At 39.6% G+C, this 17769-nt stretch overlaps 1 protein-coding gene across 1 annotated transcript in view; it reads left to right on the top strand.

Annotated features, from left to right (window-relative positions):
• Positions 1 to 17769, top strand: part of CNTNAP2 (contactin associated protein 2) — a 1643672-nt gene that overhangs the window by 491115 nt on the left and 1134788 nt on the right. The window lies entirely within an intron of this gene.

The raw sequence follows: 17769 nt of genomic DNA, 5'->3' as shown, positions 1-17769 counted from the left end.
TCAAACTAGCTACAGGAATAAAGAGAAACAAGAAGACTTTTTATTAATAAGGGAAGATAATGGAGCAAGTAATTAAGGAAATCATCTGCAAACACTTGGAAGGTGGTAAAGTGATAGGGAATAGCCAGCATGGATTTGTAAAGAACAAATCATGTCAAACCAATCTGATAGCTTTATTTGATAGGATAATGAGTCTTGTGGATAAGGGAGAAGCGGTGGATGTGGTATACCTAGACTTTAATAAGGCATTTGATATGGTCTCGCATGATATTCTTATCAATAAACTAGGCAAATACAACTTAGATGGGGCTACTATAAGGTAGGTGCATAACTGGCTGGATAACTGTACTCAGAGAGTAGTTATTAATGGTTCCCAATCCTGCTGGAAAGGTATAACAAGTGTGGGTTCTGCAGGGGTCTGTTTTGGGACCGGCTCTGTTCAATATCTTCATCAACGACTTAGATATTGTCATAGAAAGTACGCTTATTAAGTTTGCAGATGAAACCAAACTGGAAGGGATTGCAACTGCTTTGGCAGATAGGATCATAATTCAAAATGATCTGGACAAATTGGAGAAATGGTCTGAGGTAAACAGGATGAAGTTTAACAAAGACAAATGCAAAGTGCTCCAGTTAGGAAGGAACAATCAGTTTCACACATACAGAATGGGAAGAGACTGTCTAGGAAGAAGTATGGCAGAAAGGGATCTAGGGGTTATAGTGGACCACAAGCTAAATATGAGTCAACAGTGTGATGCTGTTGCAAAAAAAGCAAACACGATTCTGGGATGCATTAACAGGTGTGTTGTGGGCAAAACATGAGAAGTCATTCTTCCACTCTACTCTGCGCTGGTTAGGCCTCAACTTTAATACTGTGTCCAGTTCTGGGCACCGCATTTCAAGAAAGAGGTGGAGAAATTGGAGAGGGTCTAGAGAAGAGCAACGAGAATGATTAAAGTTCTTGAGAACATGGACCTATGAAGGAAGGCTGAAAGAATTGGGTTTGTTTAGTTTGGAAAAGAGAAGACTGAGAGGGGACATGATAGCAGTTTTCAGGTATCTAAAAGGCTGTCATAAGGAGGAGAGAGAAAACGTGTTCACTTTAGCCTCTAAGGATAGAACAAGAAGCAACGGGCTTAAACTGCAGCAAGGAAGGTTTAGGTTGGACATTAGGAAAAAGTTCCTAACTGTCAGGGTGGTTAAACACTGGAATAAATTGCCTAGGGAGGTTATGGAATCTCCATCTCTGGAGATATTTAAGAGTAGGTTAGATAAATGTCTATCAGGGATGGTCTAGACAGTATTTGGTCCTGCCATGAGGGCAGGGGACTGGACTCGATGACCTCTTGAGGTCCCTTCCAGTCCTAGAATCTATGAATCTATTAATCTTGTCTACCCTCTTGTTGAATGAGTTTATGGGACTGGTAGGAGGGTTAATGGGGAAGCTTGGGCTGTGCTGACTACAGTATGTTACAATATTGCCAACCCCATGTTCTTAAAAATCATGAGTTAGACCCCAAAGTATCATGGATTGATTTGAAAAAGAAGAATTTTGTTTGCTTAAATTATGTTGTAGGCTATTTTCATGTGCTTTGTTTTTTTAAACTTTAAGGATGCTCTCAGGTCACATTGTCTAGCTTTTCTCTGCAACCATAAGGATTAGAAACTTAATTTTTTTGCTTGTTAAAGAGGAAGTCCTGCAACCTGCTTATAATTTACATCTGGCCAGGAGTTTTTTTTTTTTTTTAAATGTGGACCTTGCTCTGATGATTCAAGGCTACGTTATTGTAATGTGTACAGCTGGTCAAAGAATGCTTTGGTGTTCCTCTCGAAATTTTGTGAAAATGAAAAAAATATCATTTTAACTGAAATTTTCCAGAGAAAAGTTCAATTTTTTCATCAAAAATATCAAAAACTGAAAATTTCAATTCAGAAATAATGTGGGGGTATCTTATGGAAGTTGCAGTTTGTTGGGTGAAATGCCACCAACTCAGTCCTGGACGCTCAAATTTATTAATTTCAGACCTTTGATATACTACCAACCATCTGGCCAGGATGGTGATGGTGACTGTGAAATGCTCAGGGAGATTAGAGAGACTATAAAAATACAAACCTCAATAAAAATGGGATATTTCAACTATCCCCATATTGACTGGGTACCTGTCACCTCAGGAAGGGATGCAGAGAGAAAATTTCTAGACACATTAAATGATTGTTTCTTGCAACAGCTAGTTCTGAAACACACAAGAGAAGAGGCAATTCTTGATTTAATCCTAAGTGGCGCACAGGATCTGTTCCAAGATGTAAATATAGCTAAACCACTTGGTGGTAATAGTGACCATAATATAATTTAACATCTCTCTGTGTGTGCGGGGGAGGGGGGAGAGGGGACAGGAGAGACACAAAAGAAGCCCACCACATTAACATTTAATTTCAGAAAGGGGAACTACACAAACAAGAGGAAGCTAGTTAAACATAAATTTAAAGGTACAGTCCCAAAAATGAAACACCTGCGAACTGCATGGAACCTTTTTAAAAACATAATAAAGCTCAAACTCCATGTATACCCCAAATAAAAAATGTACTAAGAGGACCAAAAAAATGCCACCTTTTTTAAACAATAAAGTAAAAGATGTAGTTAAAGGCAAAAAAATCCTTTAAAAATTGGAAGTTAAATTCTATGGAGGAAAACTCTGGCAAATCAAGTGTAAAAGTATAATTAGGCAGGCCAAAAAAGAATGTGAAGAGCAATTAGGAAAAGACACAGAAAGTAACAGCAAAAATGATTTTAAGTACATCAGAATCAGGAAGCCTGCCAGTCAATCAGTGGGGCCACTCAAGGAAAATAAGCCCATTGTGGAGAAATTAAATAAATTCTTCGTATCAGTATTCACTGTAGAGGATATAAGGGAGATTCCCTCACCTGAGCCATTCCTTTTAGGTGACAAATCTGAGGAACTGTCCCAGATTGAGGTGTCATTAGAGGAGGTTTTGGAACAAATTGACAAATGAAAGAGTAATAAGTCACCAGGATCAGATGGTAATCACCCAAGAGTTCTGAAGGAACTCAAATATGAAATTGCAGAACTACTAACTGTGGCATGTAACCTATTGTTTAAATCATCTTCTGTACCAGAGGACTGGAGGATCGCTAATGTGAGACCAATTTTTAAAAAAGGGTTCAGAAGCGATCCTGGAAATTACAGGCCGGTAGGCCTAACTTCAGTACCAGGCAAATTGGTTGAAACTATATTAAAGAACAGAATTATCAAAGACTTAAGGTGTGTCTACACTATGATATTAGGTCGATTTTATAGAAGTTGATTTTTTGAAATCGATTTTATACAGTCAATTGCATATGTCCACACTAAATGCATTAAGTCGGCGGAGTGCATCCTCACTACCGTGGCTAGCATCAACTTACAGAGCAGTGCACTGTAGGTAGCTATCCCACAGTTCCCGCAGTCTTTGCTGCCCATTGGAATTCTGGGTTAAGCTCCCAATACCTGATGAGGCAAAAACATTGTCACGGGTGGTTTTGGGTACATATTGTCAGTCACCCCTCCCTCCGTGAAAGCAACGGCAGGCAATCATTTGCGCCAGACACCAGGGTGATTAGAAGAGCACAGCAAGGCATGCTGCGCATCAGAGAGGCTTTGAAATCCAGTTTCATGACTGGCCAGGCTTCGGTGTGACAGTTGTGTGTGTTTCTCCTTGATGCAAAACCGCCCCCTTTGTTGTTTTTAATTCCCTGTAAGCTAACCGCCCTCCCTCCTTCAAAATAAAGTAACTATTGTTTTGAAACCATGCATTCTTTCTTTATTAATTAAAAAAAAATGACAAGGGGTGGGGGAGGAGGGAAGGACAAGGCCACATTGCTTATTGTAACCACTCTAAAAATCAAACTGTTTGAATGACAGCCTTCTGTTGCTTAGACCATCCTCTGGAGTGGAGTGGCTGGGTGCCTGGAGCATCGCTTCCCCACACCCCCTGCATTCTTGGGCACCTGGGTGAGGAGGCTATGGAACATGGGGAGGAGGGTAGGCGGTTATACAGTGGATGCAGCGGGGGTCTCTGCTCTTGTTGGCTTTCCTGCAGCTCCACCAGATGCTTCATCGTGTCCGTTTGCTCCCCCAACAGACGCTTCATTGCATCCTGCCTCTGCTCTTCACGCTCACTTAATTCTTTCCTGCCTCTGCCACCGAATGCCTCCATGCATTAAGCTGTGCCCTATCAGTGCGGGAGGACTACATGAGCTTGGAAAACATTTAATCACGAGTGCGTTTTTTTCGCCTTCTAATCTGCGATAACCTCAGGGATGGAGATTATGGGGGAGCTTAGAAACATTCTACGCTCTATGATTCTGGGGGGACACCATGGTCACCTCTGCTGTTGAGTTTGCCACTCTGACCAAACAGGAAATGTTTCCGGGGCTTTTCCTGTGTACATGGCTAGTACATCAGAGTTCAAAGTGCTATCCAGAGTGGTCACAATGGAGCACTCTGGGATAGTTCCCAGAGGCCAATACTGTTGATTTACATCCACACTACCCCAAATTCAACCCAGAAAAGTTGATTTTAGCACTACTCCCCTCGCCGGGGAGGAGTACAGAAGTCGATTTTAAGAGCCCTTTAGGTCGACGGAACAAGGTTGGTTGTATGGACGCATTCATTTTTAAATAAACCTAATGCAGTAGTGTAGACCAGGCCTTAGATAAAAACAACTTGAGTCAAGGTGGCTTTTGTAAAGGGAAATCATGTCTCACCAATCTATTAGCATTTTTTGAGGGGGTCACCAAACATGTGGACGAGGGTGATCCAGTGATTATAGTGTATTTAGAATTTCAGAAAGGCTTTGATGAGGTCCTTCACCAAAGGCTCTCAAGCAAAGTAAGCAGTTATAGGAGAAGAGAGAAGGTCCTCTCATGGATCAGTAACTGATTAAAAGATGGGAAACAAAGGGTAGGAATACATGGTCAGTTTTCAAAATGGAGAGAGGTAAGTAGTGGTGTGCTCCAGGGGTCTCTACTGGGACCAGTGGTGTTAAACACATTCATAATGATCCATAAAAATGGGTAAACAGGTGGCAAAATTTGCAGATGACACAAAATTACTCAAGATAGTTAAGTCTGAAGTGCTCTGCGAAGAGTTACAAAGGAATTTCACAAAACTGAGTGACTCAGTAACAAAATGCAGATGAAATTCAATGTTCATAAATGCAAAGTAATGAAAATTGGAAAACAAAATGATGGGGTCTAAGTTAGTTGTAACCATTTAAGAAAGAGATTGTGGAATCATTGTGACTAGTTCTCTGAAAACATCCAGTCAGTGTGCCGTGGTAGTCAAAAAAAAAAAAAAAAAAAAAAAAGCTAACAATGTTAGGTAGCATTAGTAAAGGGATAGGTAATAAGACCGAAAATATCATAATGCCTGTATATAAATTCACAGTACACCCACATCTTGAATACTGCATGCAGATCTGGTCACCCCATCTCAAAAAATGTATATCGGAATGGGAAAAGGTACAGAGAAGGGCAACAAAAATGATTAGGGATATGGAATAGCTTCCATATGAGGAGAGATTAAAAAGACATGGACTTTTCAGCTTGGAAAAGAGATGACTACTGAGGGATATGATAGAGTTCTATACATTTGTGAATAAGGAAATGTTATTTATTCCTTTACATAACACAAGAACCGGGGGTCACCCAATGAAATTAGTAGGCAGCAAGTTTAAAACAAACAAAAGGAAGTATTTCATCACACAATGCAGTCAGCCTCTGGAACTTTTTGCCAGAGGATGTTATGAAGGTCATAGCTATAACAGGGTTCAAGAAAATACTAGATAAGTTCCTGGAGGACAGGTTCATCAATGGCTATTTACCTGGATGGGCAGGGATTTGACACCATGCTCTGAGTGTCCCTCACCTTGTTTGCCAGAAGCTGGGTGTGGACAACAGGGGATGGTTGCATGTTCATTCCCTCTGAAGCACTTGGCATTGGCCACTGTTGGAAGACAGGATACTGGGCTAGATGGACCATTGGTCTGACAGAGTATGACCATTCTTGTGTTCTTAAACAAAAGCATACCTTGTGATTCCAATTACTGTTAAAGTAAGAAACAACAGATATGTAGAAAAAGATAGTGATCAATTACCTTCTATTGGGGCATAAGTGGGTCATGATGGATTACTCCTATTGTACTCCAACTACCCCTTACATTCTACCCCATACATAACTACAGCTCCAATGAGGCACAACTGCAGCATTTCTAAAGTCCAGTTTTCCACTGAAAAACAGTTTTGACAGAACCTTTTCTATCAGACTGAATAAAGCAATTTTAATGGGGCTACCCTTAAATACATTCAGAACCTGAGGCTGATACAGAATATGGTAGCCCACTAGTTAAATATTGACATCCTGTTGCAAGTGCATGACGCCAGTGCTTTGAACTTTATTAACTAACCTGCAGTGGTAGTGTGCTCTGGTAAACAATGTCAGCATCTCACTCCAGAAGTGGCTGCACTTCAGTGATGGGTAACATGCTGGCTATTTATAAAAATAAATGTGCATGATCATTTAGTAAAGTTTGTGTGCTTGGGCAAACAACACTATATAAATGCAGGCTTGTGATCAATAGACAACACACTTTAAACAGTAATGGTGTGCCAAATCAGAATATAGTTTTAATTGAATAAACTCTGCTAAAGAATTTTAATAGACTTGAATTCAACATTTAAAATGTGGTTCGATAAGTCACTGGTAGCTTTTTTATAAATAGCGATGTGTTTCTCAAGGACTTCCAAGTTTGGAAAACATCTGGAATTAGGTCATGCAATGATTATAGTTGTTTTTTCTTTATTTTTCTCCATTAAAGTAAGGTTGTACTCTGAAAAGCGACTGTGGAAATGGTTGATTTATGTTGATTGTCTCTGTGACTTCCATATCAAATTTAGCACCGTTTACTAGTGAAAGATAGTTTTGACTTCCTGTGTTCTGAAAATCAAGCCAGATGCTTGCTAACGCACACACACTAATACCAACAAAAAGGCTTCTGCAATCAGAAGAGCCTGATTCAGCAATATACTTAACTGCATATCTAGTTTTAAGCATTTTGTCAGTTCCATTGACTTAAGTGGGTCTGTTCACATGCCTAAACATAGGCACGTGCCTAAGTACCTGGTTGAATTAGGGGCCCAATGGTCCTGTTCAAGACACTATGTACATATTCGGGCAGCTAGTCCCTCCCATCACTCTCACTGCCATGGCTGCACTTCTATTTTTAGTGTACTAGAATGATCGGAGCTAGCATTGAGCTAGAAATTACACCTCCAGCTTGAAGTGAAGGCATACCATTAGTTAAAACTTCTGATGATGATTCATAAACAAGAAAAGAATCCAGTTCACTTCCCTGTCATTGTGTTGGCTTTGCAATGCTAACAGGAGTCAATCATTTTTGTCACTAAAGTAAGTACCTAAACATCAGAATATATAAAAATCAGAACTGTTTAGTAAGATGGTGCCATTTATACACCTGTGTGATCATACCTGTAGTTTAAATTCAGCTAGGATTGATTCTGTAGGTGGGAGAGTACTCCTTTAAACTCTTTGCTCACCATTTTGTATGTAGTACATTTCAGTTCAGCTCTCGGTGTTTCCCTTCCCTTCCCTTACCAGAAAATGTGTTTACAATACAAAACCAGAATTAGCTGATTCTTCTGTGACTTCGGTGATTGAAATAATGCATATTATCATTGGCTTGATAGCACTTGAGGTGAATGAATTAGAATTGGCTGTGTTGCACTGGGAGTTTCTGATTTTAATTAGGGAGTCTGGATTCCATCTATTGCTAATGGCAGTGTGCATATTGTGGTTTGAAATAAATGTAGGTACTTGGAAGGGACATCAGCATTTTTAATAAGCAGAATTCTGAGGGGTTTTGCCCCAAAGGTCACTTCACTCCCTTGCATTTGCAACTGTTTACATTTAAAAGCTCTTCAAGCTCTGTGAAAATAACCTATTTGCTTACATAAAACCTCCTATTAAGAGGCGCCTCCTGATCAACTTTCACCTTTTTTAGTTCTGTTTAATAGTCCAAGTGAGTATGGCATTTACCTCCCCAATTAAATCAGCACTGTTCATTTGTCCCCTGCTGTCATCCATTAGGTCTGATGTGCACCACAAAGAAATAGCCTATGTCAGCAGCATGAAAGCACATTTCCTTATATACAGATGAAACTTCTGGCTCTAGTGAGAGGAATGCACAATGTAAATCCCAGATATTTTGCCTAGCTCATGATGCAGATGTTAAATTACAACTGGAAACAAAGGCTATTGGGAGTCCTTATGTTCAGAGTTGGCATAGAAAGAGCATTTGGAGCAAATTCTGCACTCTCACAAGTTATATATTAACAGGAGAGACGTCCATATTATGACCAGTGTTCTTTTGGGAGGGGAAAAAAATATCAGTCAACAAGGATTTCCCAAGGGGTTAAAGGAGGCCCCAAAATAAACTTTTTACAAATATACTTGCTTCAAAATATTGGGCAATTCCACATAATGACAACTGGAAATGGTTTGTTCTTGACTAGACTTGTACCAATTCCTGTCATCCATTCTCCCCAATAGTTAATTTTTGCTAGTGCAACCCAAACTCAGTTTATCCTCCAAATTATAACCAGAGACGCCATGTCCAGATACAGGCCAGATATATATTTTTCAGTGATAGCTGTAAATATGTACAGATGCATTGTACTAAACCATTACAAGCTTCTGGTGTACATGCCTGATAACGTAAGAACACTGTCTAATTCAGTGTATAATAGTTGGCCAGTTTTGCACATCTCATTTATATCAGTCAAGAGAAAAAAATCACACCCAAGAGTTCCCACCAGTAGTATATATTCATTTACAAATAACTAGGAGACAGAAAGTTGTACTCAACCATATATAACCATTGGCATTATATACTTGAAGAGCTGTTTGTTGTGACTAGGACTGGTCAGGGAAAATATTGGGGGCAGGGGGGATTTGAAAATGTTGTTTTTTCCCTTTTAAAAAATTTTTCATTGACATTTGAAAAAAAATCAACCAGCTCTTTTGGTAACCAGCTAGCTATAGAGATTTCCCGCAAAGTTAAAATTTGTTTTTTGACAATAGGAAGATGTTGGATTTTTATTTAAAGTGAAAACTGAATCATAGAATTATAGAATCATAGAATATCAGAGTTGGAAGGGACCTCAAGAGGTCATCTAGTCCAACCCCCTGCTCAAAGCAGGACCAATTCCCAGCTAAATCATCCCAGCCAGGGCTTTGTCAAGCCGGGCCTTAAAAACCTCCAAGGAAGGAGACTTCACCACCTCCCTAGGTAACACATTCCAGTGTTTCACCACCCTCCTAGTGAAATAGTTTTTCCTGATATCCTACCTGGACCTCCCCCACTGCAACTTGAGACCATTGCTCCTTGTTCTGTCATCTGCCACCACTGAGAACAGCCGAGCTCCATCCTCTTTGGAACCCCCCTTCAGGTAGTTGAAGGCTGCTATCAAATCCCCCCTCATTCTTCTCTTCTGGAGACTAAACAATCCCAATTCCCTCAGCCTCTCCTCATAAGTCATGTGCTCCAGACCCCTAATCATTTTTGTTGCCCTCCGCTGGACTCTTTCCAATTTTTCCACATCCTTCTTGTAGTGTGGGGCCCAAAACTGGACACAGTATTCCAGATGAGGCCTCACCAATGTCGAATAAAGGGGAACGATCACGTCCCTCGATCTGCTGGCAATGCCCCTACTTATACAGCCCAAAATGCCGTTAGCCTTCTTGGCAACAAGAGCACACTGTTGACTCATATCCAGCTTCTCGTCCACTGTGACCCCTAGGTCCTTTTCTGCAGAACTGCTACCTAGCCATTCGGTCCCTAGTCTGTAGCAGTGCATGGGATTCTTCCGTCCTAAGTGCAGGACTCTGCACTTGTCCTTGTTGAACCTCATCAGGTTTTTTTCGGCCCAATCCTCTAATTTGTCTAGGTCCCTCTGTATCCGATCCCTACCCTCTAGTGTATCTACCACGCCTCCTAGTTTAGTGTCATCTGCAAACTTGCTGAGAGTGCAGTCCACACCATCCTCCAGATCATTAATAAAGATATGACATCAAACAGAAAAGAAACTGAACAACAGCAAAACAGTTTGCAACTGCATTATAATGGAAGAGGCTACAAAGAACAGGGGTTCTCTAGCTTTATAACAGCACTTCAGCCTTAAGCAAAAGAAGTATTGTGGCACAGGATTGGATGTAGGTTATCATAGGTTATATTGACCTTCATTACTCCTTACTTCCAATCAGTCATTGATTTGGAGGTGCTCCACAGTGCTTCATGCAATCTGAATTTTGGTTACTTCATGGGTCCATTTTCCTCAATGGAATGGTCTCCCTGGATGGACTGCATCTACGGTGATGCATCACCTCCCCTCTCCAAGTTGGTGGTGTTATGTGTAGAAAAGTCCTAATTCAGGCAAATATGTTACACATGATACGCGTTTACATGCAGGAGGACATAAAGACATCATTGATGAAGAGATCACTGTTTGAGGTCTTCCCTAAAGAAACAAGCCACATTTTTCAAATTGTGGTGCCTAAAGGCAGGCTTCTAAATCCATATTTAAACACCTCTGATATCCAGGGGTGCTGTATGACCCTGTTTGCATGGAAATAAGTGATTCTATCCCCCTGGAATACCACTGACTTCACGTGAGTAAAATTAAGTGTATATATTTGAAGAATTACTCTCCAACCAATTCCAATAGTGGAATTTTGTAAACATCTGCCTTCATTTCTATGGCTTTGTGATGGCAAGATGAGTGACACTAAACAAGAGTCCAAGGGCTGGGTCTACACTGGGGGGAGGGGGGTCGAGCTAAGATACGCAACTTCAGCTACGTGAATAGCGTAGCTGAAGTCGAAGTATCTTAGATCGAATTACCTGGGGTCCACATGGTGCGGGATCGACGGCTGCGGCTCCCCCCTTGACTGCGCTACCACCACTTGCTCTGGTGCAGTTCCGGAGTTGACGGTGAGCACGTTCGGGAATCGAGATATTGCGTCTTAATCGATCCCGGATAAATCGATTGCTACCCGCCGATACGGCGGGTAGTGAAGACGTACCCCAAGTGTTCGCAGGCTTGGGGCTTTAGTTACTTTAGGTACTTTGAGTAATCATTTGCTTTGTTCTTGGCCTATCACTTCTTCTCACTTTCAGAGAGCCCCTGACCTATAATTGAATAAACACAGACTTTTCACAGTCTTTCTGTTACAGGACTGCAACCATGGATGATCTTACGAATAGGATCTCAGTGTGGTGATACAGCAAACAATTGTCTGTCTTGCTCATCCTCTTTCCTGTTCACACCCCCCAACCATACCTACCCTAAGCCTTTTTCTCTATAGAGGGAAATCCATTTTCATCACCATGAGTCATTTTAGTCTTAGAGATTTCTTGCAGTGGCACTGGCAAAACATTGACAAAGCAAATGGTTTCAGTTCCCTAACAAGTTAAAGTTTATGAATAGCTGTAGTTTTAATAACGTTAATCCTTTGGGGGTGAAAACAGAAAAAAATATCCTTCAACTTGTATAGAGACTCTTAAGAGAAATGTGTAGCCTGTTATCAAATATATATTTAGGTTGTATCAAAACTTCCAGAATAACATATTGTGATCATTTTCAACTTTCATTGGCTTGGTTAACAAGGACCAGTAGAGGGAGCTTGCAGCCATGTGTTTGTATTGCTATTGAGAGTAAGGAGCGAGAAAACCACTCTCTTTTTATAAGTGATTGGATAAGGGAACAGTAATAAATGTTTACAGTTGCCTATAATGAATCATAAATGCACATTATACATATATTATGAAAGCCTAACATCTTTTTTAAATTTGCTTTTTTTGATTTATGGAAACCAATGAGCTGAAAAAGCTTTGTCCTGGTTTTCAAACAGTATCATAAACTCTGTATTACTGAATTACTCTGTTGTAAAGAGCAATAATAATAAAGAACTCTAGTTAATTTTCCTCCCCACCCCCTTCAACTTCCTTTTTAACTACTGCCACTGGCAACTCTCCAGTATATCACTAAGTGGGATTTTTTTATCCATCTGCCTCTATTTCTATGGGTTACTGATTGCAAAGTTTTCAGCATACTTTTGTTTTGTTGTTGGTGGTACTTTTTAAAAATTTTACAGTTAAACTACATAGCATTCTCTAAATCCAGCCAGGGTCAGTGCAGAAAGACCCCTAAAAGCTTCTTAACATTGGTTGGTAATGCAATCTCAAAACTCAATCCTGTAGTCTTTACTAGAGTAAAACTCCTATGGAAGACTGATTTCCAGCACACAAAAGATATGGCCTGAAAATGGCTGTGGAAGTGTTACCCATTGGTGAGTGGGTATTACAAGTTGCCCAATCCACAGGAGATATGAGTCCATTATATCCCCAGCTAGAACATCTTGCTGTTTAGCTCAAGCTGTAGCTCAAGAGGTCCCTGGTTCAATCTCTGCTGTTTTGGCCACGATGCTGTCTATCACACAAGCTTTCCCATACTGCCCTGCCATTGTGGTTCTGCCCTGATATGGAGGGATCATGTCTAGCAGTAGAAGGATAATTTATTCTTCAAATCTTATTCAGAGCTTGGCCCTTCTTAATAAATGGAGATATCCCATCTCCTAGAACTGGAAGGGACCTTGAAAGGTCATCGAGTCCAGCCCCCTGCCTTCACTAGCAGGACCAAGTACTGATTTTGCCCCAGATCCCCAAGTGGCCCCCTCAAGGATTGAACTCACAACCCTGGGTTTAGCAGGCCAACGCTCAAACCACTGAGCGATATCCCTCCCCCAGCTGTGATGGGACGGAAAGAACAAATCGCTTTCACGTAATCACAAAGTGAAAACTGTCAGTCCAACCAAAATGGATTTGGTTCTTGAGCCACCCACTCCCTCTGTTCAAGTTAAAAGTAATTTTCCAATTTAATTTGCTTAACATTTTTATTTCTTTTTATGCTAGTGAAATATCTTTGTTTCACTAATTGTAAGTCACTTTTGCTGCACACACTGATAAATACAGCATATCAGAGTTAAGACCTAACCGAACAAAAGAATGCAGTGTGTGTGCTGGTATAGTTTTACTGTGCAGATTAGCAGTTGGTATGAGCTAGCTACTAAGTAATCACTATTTACACCTAAAATATCTACTTTGGGCCAAATTCTGCTGTCATTAAACCACTGGATCCCCATAAAGTCAAAGATGTTGTATTGGTCTAACTAAAGCAGAATTTGGCCCTCTTTTCTGTCAGTAGTTCTAATGATGTGACTGTATAAGCACTACTTTTATGAATGTGTAACATGTCCACCCATAAGGTAATCAAGAAGCTGATGAAAACAATAAAGCAGGATTTTCTGAGAAATAAAAAGTACCTTCAAATGTCTTCCCTAAATAGTCATCATGCAGAAATGGTATCCTGCTGTAAAGCACATGTTAAAAGTGTACCTTGGATCTTTATCAACTCTGCTAGTAGTTAGTCTCTCACCTCATTTTATAATGCAACCTGAATCTTGATGTGAAAACCAGCATTACATCTGTCTCTCAGTCAATACACTATCATATTCTGACATGCAGGGAAATTGATTAGTGAAGAATGATCCACCTGAATTGGAATTCAAATCTCTGCCTCTAGTTACTGCGGGTAAAATAGTGTGCAGCCAGGCTAATGCAATGACAGAAATGAAGATAGGGAAGGGTAATTAGAGTCAATTTGCACTGCATGTTTTATATTTGTAGTTATGTCATCCAGGAGGTATGTTTGACTCACCCCCATGTGTGGGGGAGTGCAATTTACACCCATATTCCCAGAGAGTTACAAGGAGCCATTCCTTGTCTGATATTGAAATCACAAAGATCTGAACATTTTGGAGTAGAGGAACCCGAAGTGTGCTGAAAATCAGGCTGCTGGAGAAAGTAGCAGACCTTAGCAAATTTTTCCACATCTATGATCTGAGCTTTAAGTTTGTAACAAAACCTGAAGAGATGAACTGGCTGCAGTATGCACTTTATCTGCCAATGGAGTAAATTAGGACTGAACACACTGTTTGTGTGTACTCTGCCTACATATTTTGAGATGTTGTCAGCCGCTATTATTTCATACCGTTATACTCTCAACAGCTATCGGATGCATTCATCATTTGGTCACTATCACTATCAGCTTTGTCTGGTTTTGAACTAGTGACCTAGCTTTTTATAATTCACTCCTGACTCTCTACACATTTTCCAAGATTATATCAGTGCTTTGGAGTTCTACTGCATATTTTTTTCTATTAAAGCCACTTTCCATAAGTGGTGTCCAATTTTTTTTTTTTTTTTTTGGATGTCTCATTTTTTGGTATCCATATTGAGACACTTTTTGGGTCTGTTGTTCAAATGTGCTGAACAGTATTGACTGTTTTCTTTGCATGGTGTTGTAGGTTCTTAGCATTTCTGAAAGCCAGATCACATGAAGGTGCTTCAAATTGAAGCACCCACAATCAGGTCACTTTTCAGAATTTTGAACCCCAAAATGTCAAGTTTACTTATTCTTAGAGTAGCACAAGAAAACAAAGCTGAGAGCAATTGTGGGGAATTTATAACATAGCTATTATCCAATTCATGGTAACACAAAAACAGACTTTGCTTTTGGAAGTGCATTTGGGTTCCTATTAAAATTGCCAGTGTTAAGGACATTATGGCCAACTTAAAAGGTTAACCATGTAACCATGGGTCCACAGGCTTCAATGGAAGTTTTGCCTAAATAAGGGCAATGACATTAGGTCCAAAAATGCAGAAAAATATGCATCTACAGTTGTTGCTCATACTGATGAACATCAGAATTGTACTGTACCATTTGCTGCCTTTTTTCAGTAATGATTTATTGATGTAACTACAGAAAGGGAAGCCAGTAACATACCATATATATGTGTGTGTGCAATGTCATCAACTGAGTTGAAGGAATATGCATGAATCCTGAAAGAGCCTCATTAATCAAACAGATGTAGTTTCAGTAATTATGAAATCTCCTCATTAAGCAGCAGCGGCAAGTCATTAAAATACCTTCTCTGGCCTTTTGGCTAAGATCAAGTGTGGAATATCTTCTCATTAGGATAATGGAGTTCAGTAAAATGATATTCCATCATTCTCCATAAGGGAGCAAAATGGAACTTTTTGGTTAACTGCAATCACTTTATGATTCATTTTATCCTCCTCAGATCTTGTTCATTCATTTATAAGACAAGATTAATTCTTCACGCATCCAGGCTACTAGCTTGAAAAAAATGCATTGGTCATAAAAGTTAACTTTGTAAAAGAAATTAAGTGTGGTTTAATGAAATTAATGTTGGGAATATAATTCATAGAAATGAAAGTAAGTTTTTGCCTTCTTTTTTTAATACATGAAACCATTAATTTGAACTTAGTTTGTGCATTTTAAAGTCAATTACTTGAGAAAACCAAGGGACATTCTTGACATACACCAATTCCATTTATCATTTTTATACCAAAGAAATAGGTTGAGTGAAATTTACTGGGAAATATTTTTACCTGACTATCTCATATGCTTAAGTACAATGAGTAATTCAAAGTGATACATAAACTACATCAATCAGTTTCTTAAAAGCTAAACAACTTTTGTACACACTGCACAAGTGAATGCTAACATTTCATTCTTCACAGTCCGTTTACTGGAACCTCATATGTCCTGATCATTAATATTGATTTTCAATATCTTTTGACTTAAGTTTTCTGGAGACAAATGTTCTTGCTACAATGGGGAGTTCCCTGCTAGATCAGACTATTATTCATTAAACAGACATGATAATCATCCTCTAGGAATAAAAAAGGAAATTAGGATCACAAGGAATCAAGTTAGAGGGAGCGTGCTCTAGGATATGAGTTCTCAATCTGGGGGGATGTGACCAAGCTCCAAGGGGTTACAACAACATTCTTTTCTTTATGGATAGATCAAAGAGCATTCCTGAAACTTTTTCACTGTTGAAATGTGGTCAGAGTATGGCAAAGGTGGCCAGGATTTGAAGGGGTTCTATTTCTGATTCAACAACAATGTGGGCCCTTGAGTACATCATTTGTGAAATGGTGACCTGAAATGTAAGACAATGCATGATTTTAGGACAGTTGTCATACCAATACACTTCTGGCACTACATAAATAATTATCATATGATTAGATGGTGACTAAAGGTTTATTGTCCTTTGTGTAGCCTGCTATCCAGACACACTGTGAACCAGGGCTAGACTGATCCATTGGCTTCAGCCAAGGGTAAAGGGTAGTTCTTAGCTTTGGTACCCTAGGAAGAGCTTTGGAAAAAGAATTGTGACTTGGAGATCGCTACTGTGTGGAGGAGTAAGATACTTAACACCTTTTTGAAGTGCTGCTTTCCCCTACCACCTGTGCACTTAATCAGCTACTGTAACTCACAGTTAGGGGACGGGAGCAAGGGTGCTCCTAATTTTCATCCATTTGCCTATAGCAACTCCTGCTGTCCCCACCTCCAACCCCCTTAGTAAATATATCAACTGGGCAGCCCTTAATCTTCCAGATAAGAAAATACAGGGGGTTGCTTGCATAGTTGAATAAGGGCCAGGGGCAATCTAGTCCATAAATAGTAATCATGATTTAAAATGATAGTATTGTATCATAGCAGAACAATATGAACAGTGCTTTTAGATATCTAGTATAAATTGAAAGTCAGAAGTAGGATCCCTATTCTGGGTATTAGTACCATGCCCGGGATGGTGTTACAAACCATGAGGTTGAAAGCCAAATGATTTTCAACCACTGAGAAATTGCTCTTACCTTGAAATGAATCTCTGTTTTGGTGTTGCTGTTACAAAATGGATGTATATGGAATGTCCCCTATATTCACGACCTATGTGCTTTGGTAATAAACTTTGCACAAAGTATGACTTATAAAGTATCATTTGAAAATTCATAATTCACTCATCAATAATATCATGATGAAATGGGCGTGGCATCATTGTGTAAAGTTATGAATTCCCCTCCAAATGACGTTGGTGGGGTATGTTTAAGCTCACATAGCAACAATTGGACAAAAGAGATCAAGCAGGTCTTAAACAATGTGTGTTCACCTCAAATTTACATATAAACTGTAAACAGAGTCCCCAGCTAATGAAAGAGGGAAGGCAAGGGACAAAGGAGATCTACATTTCAGCAAAAAGGAGCAAGGAAAAAACAGCATGGGATTTTTCACCAGGAGACTTCATGCCTTCTGGTTCTCAGCTGAAAATAATTTTTACTAGAAATCACTCTTAAGCTTGCATTTTGAAGGGGGAAATTAACTATAAAAGTGAGGGAAAACACACCAAAACACTCCTTTCTTCCCCTGTCCATCTATTTTTTGCACCTAAGACAACAAAAGAAAGAGCCATTGGAGTTTAGGGGAGGATCCTAACCAAAGAGATTTGTCAGTAATGCTGATAGGAGCATCAGAAAGGTTTTATCTTTATTTTTTGTGTACCCATTTGTAACTGTAATGCCTATACTTGAATTCACTTAAAATCCTCTCTTCTTTTGTTTTATTGCTTAATCAAATCCAGTGTGTTTAAATTTAACTGTTGGGTAACTGCATTTAAGGTGATAAGCTGTTGTATGTTGTACCCTTTTGAGGGAAAATGGACCTAATATATGAGCTGTCCAGGAGAAGGCTGGACAGGGCAGAATACA

The sequence above is a fragment of the Malaclemys terrapin genome, chromosome 2 (assembly GCF_027887155.1).
Source record: "Malaclemys terrapin pileata isolate rMalTer1 chromosome 2, rMalTer1.hap1, whole genome shotgun sequence".
In the NCBI taxonomy this organism is placed as follows: Eukaryota; Metazoa; Chordata; order Testudines; family Emydidae; genus Malaclemys; species Malaclemys terrapin.
This window is presented reverse-complemented; position numbering and strand designations above follow the sequence as displayed.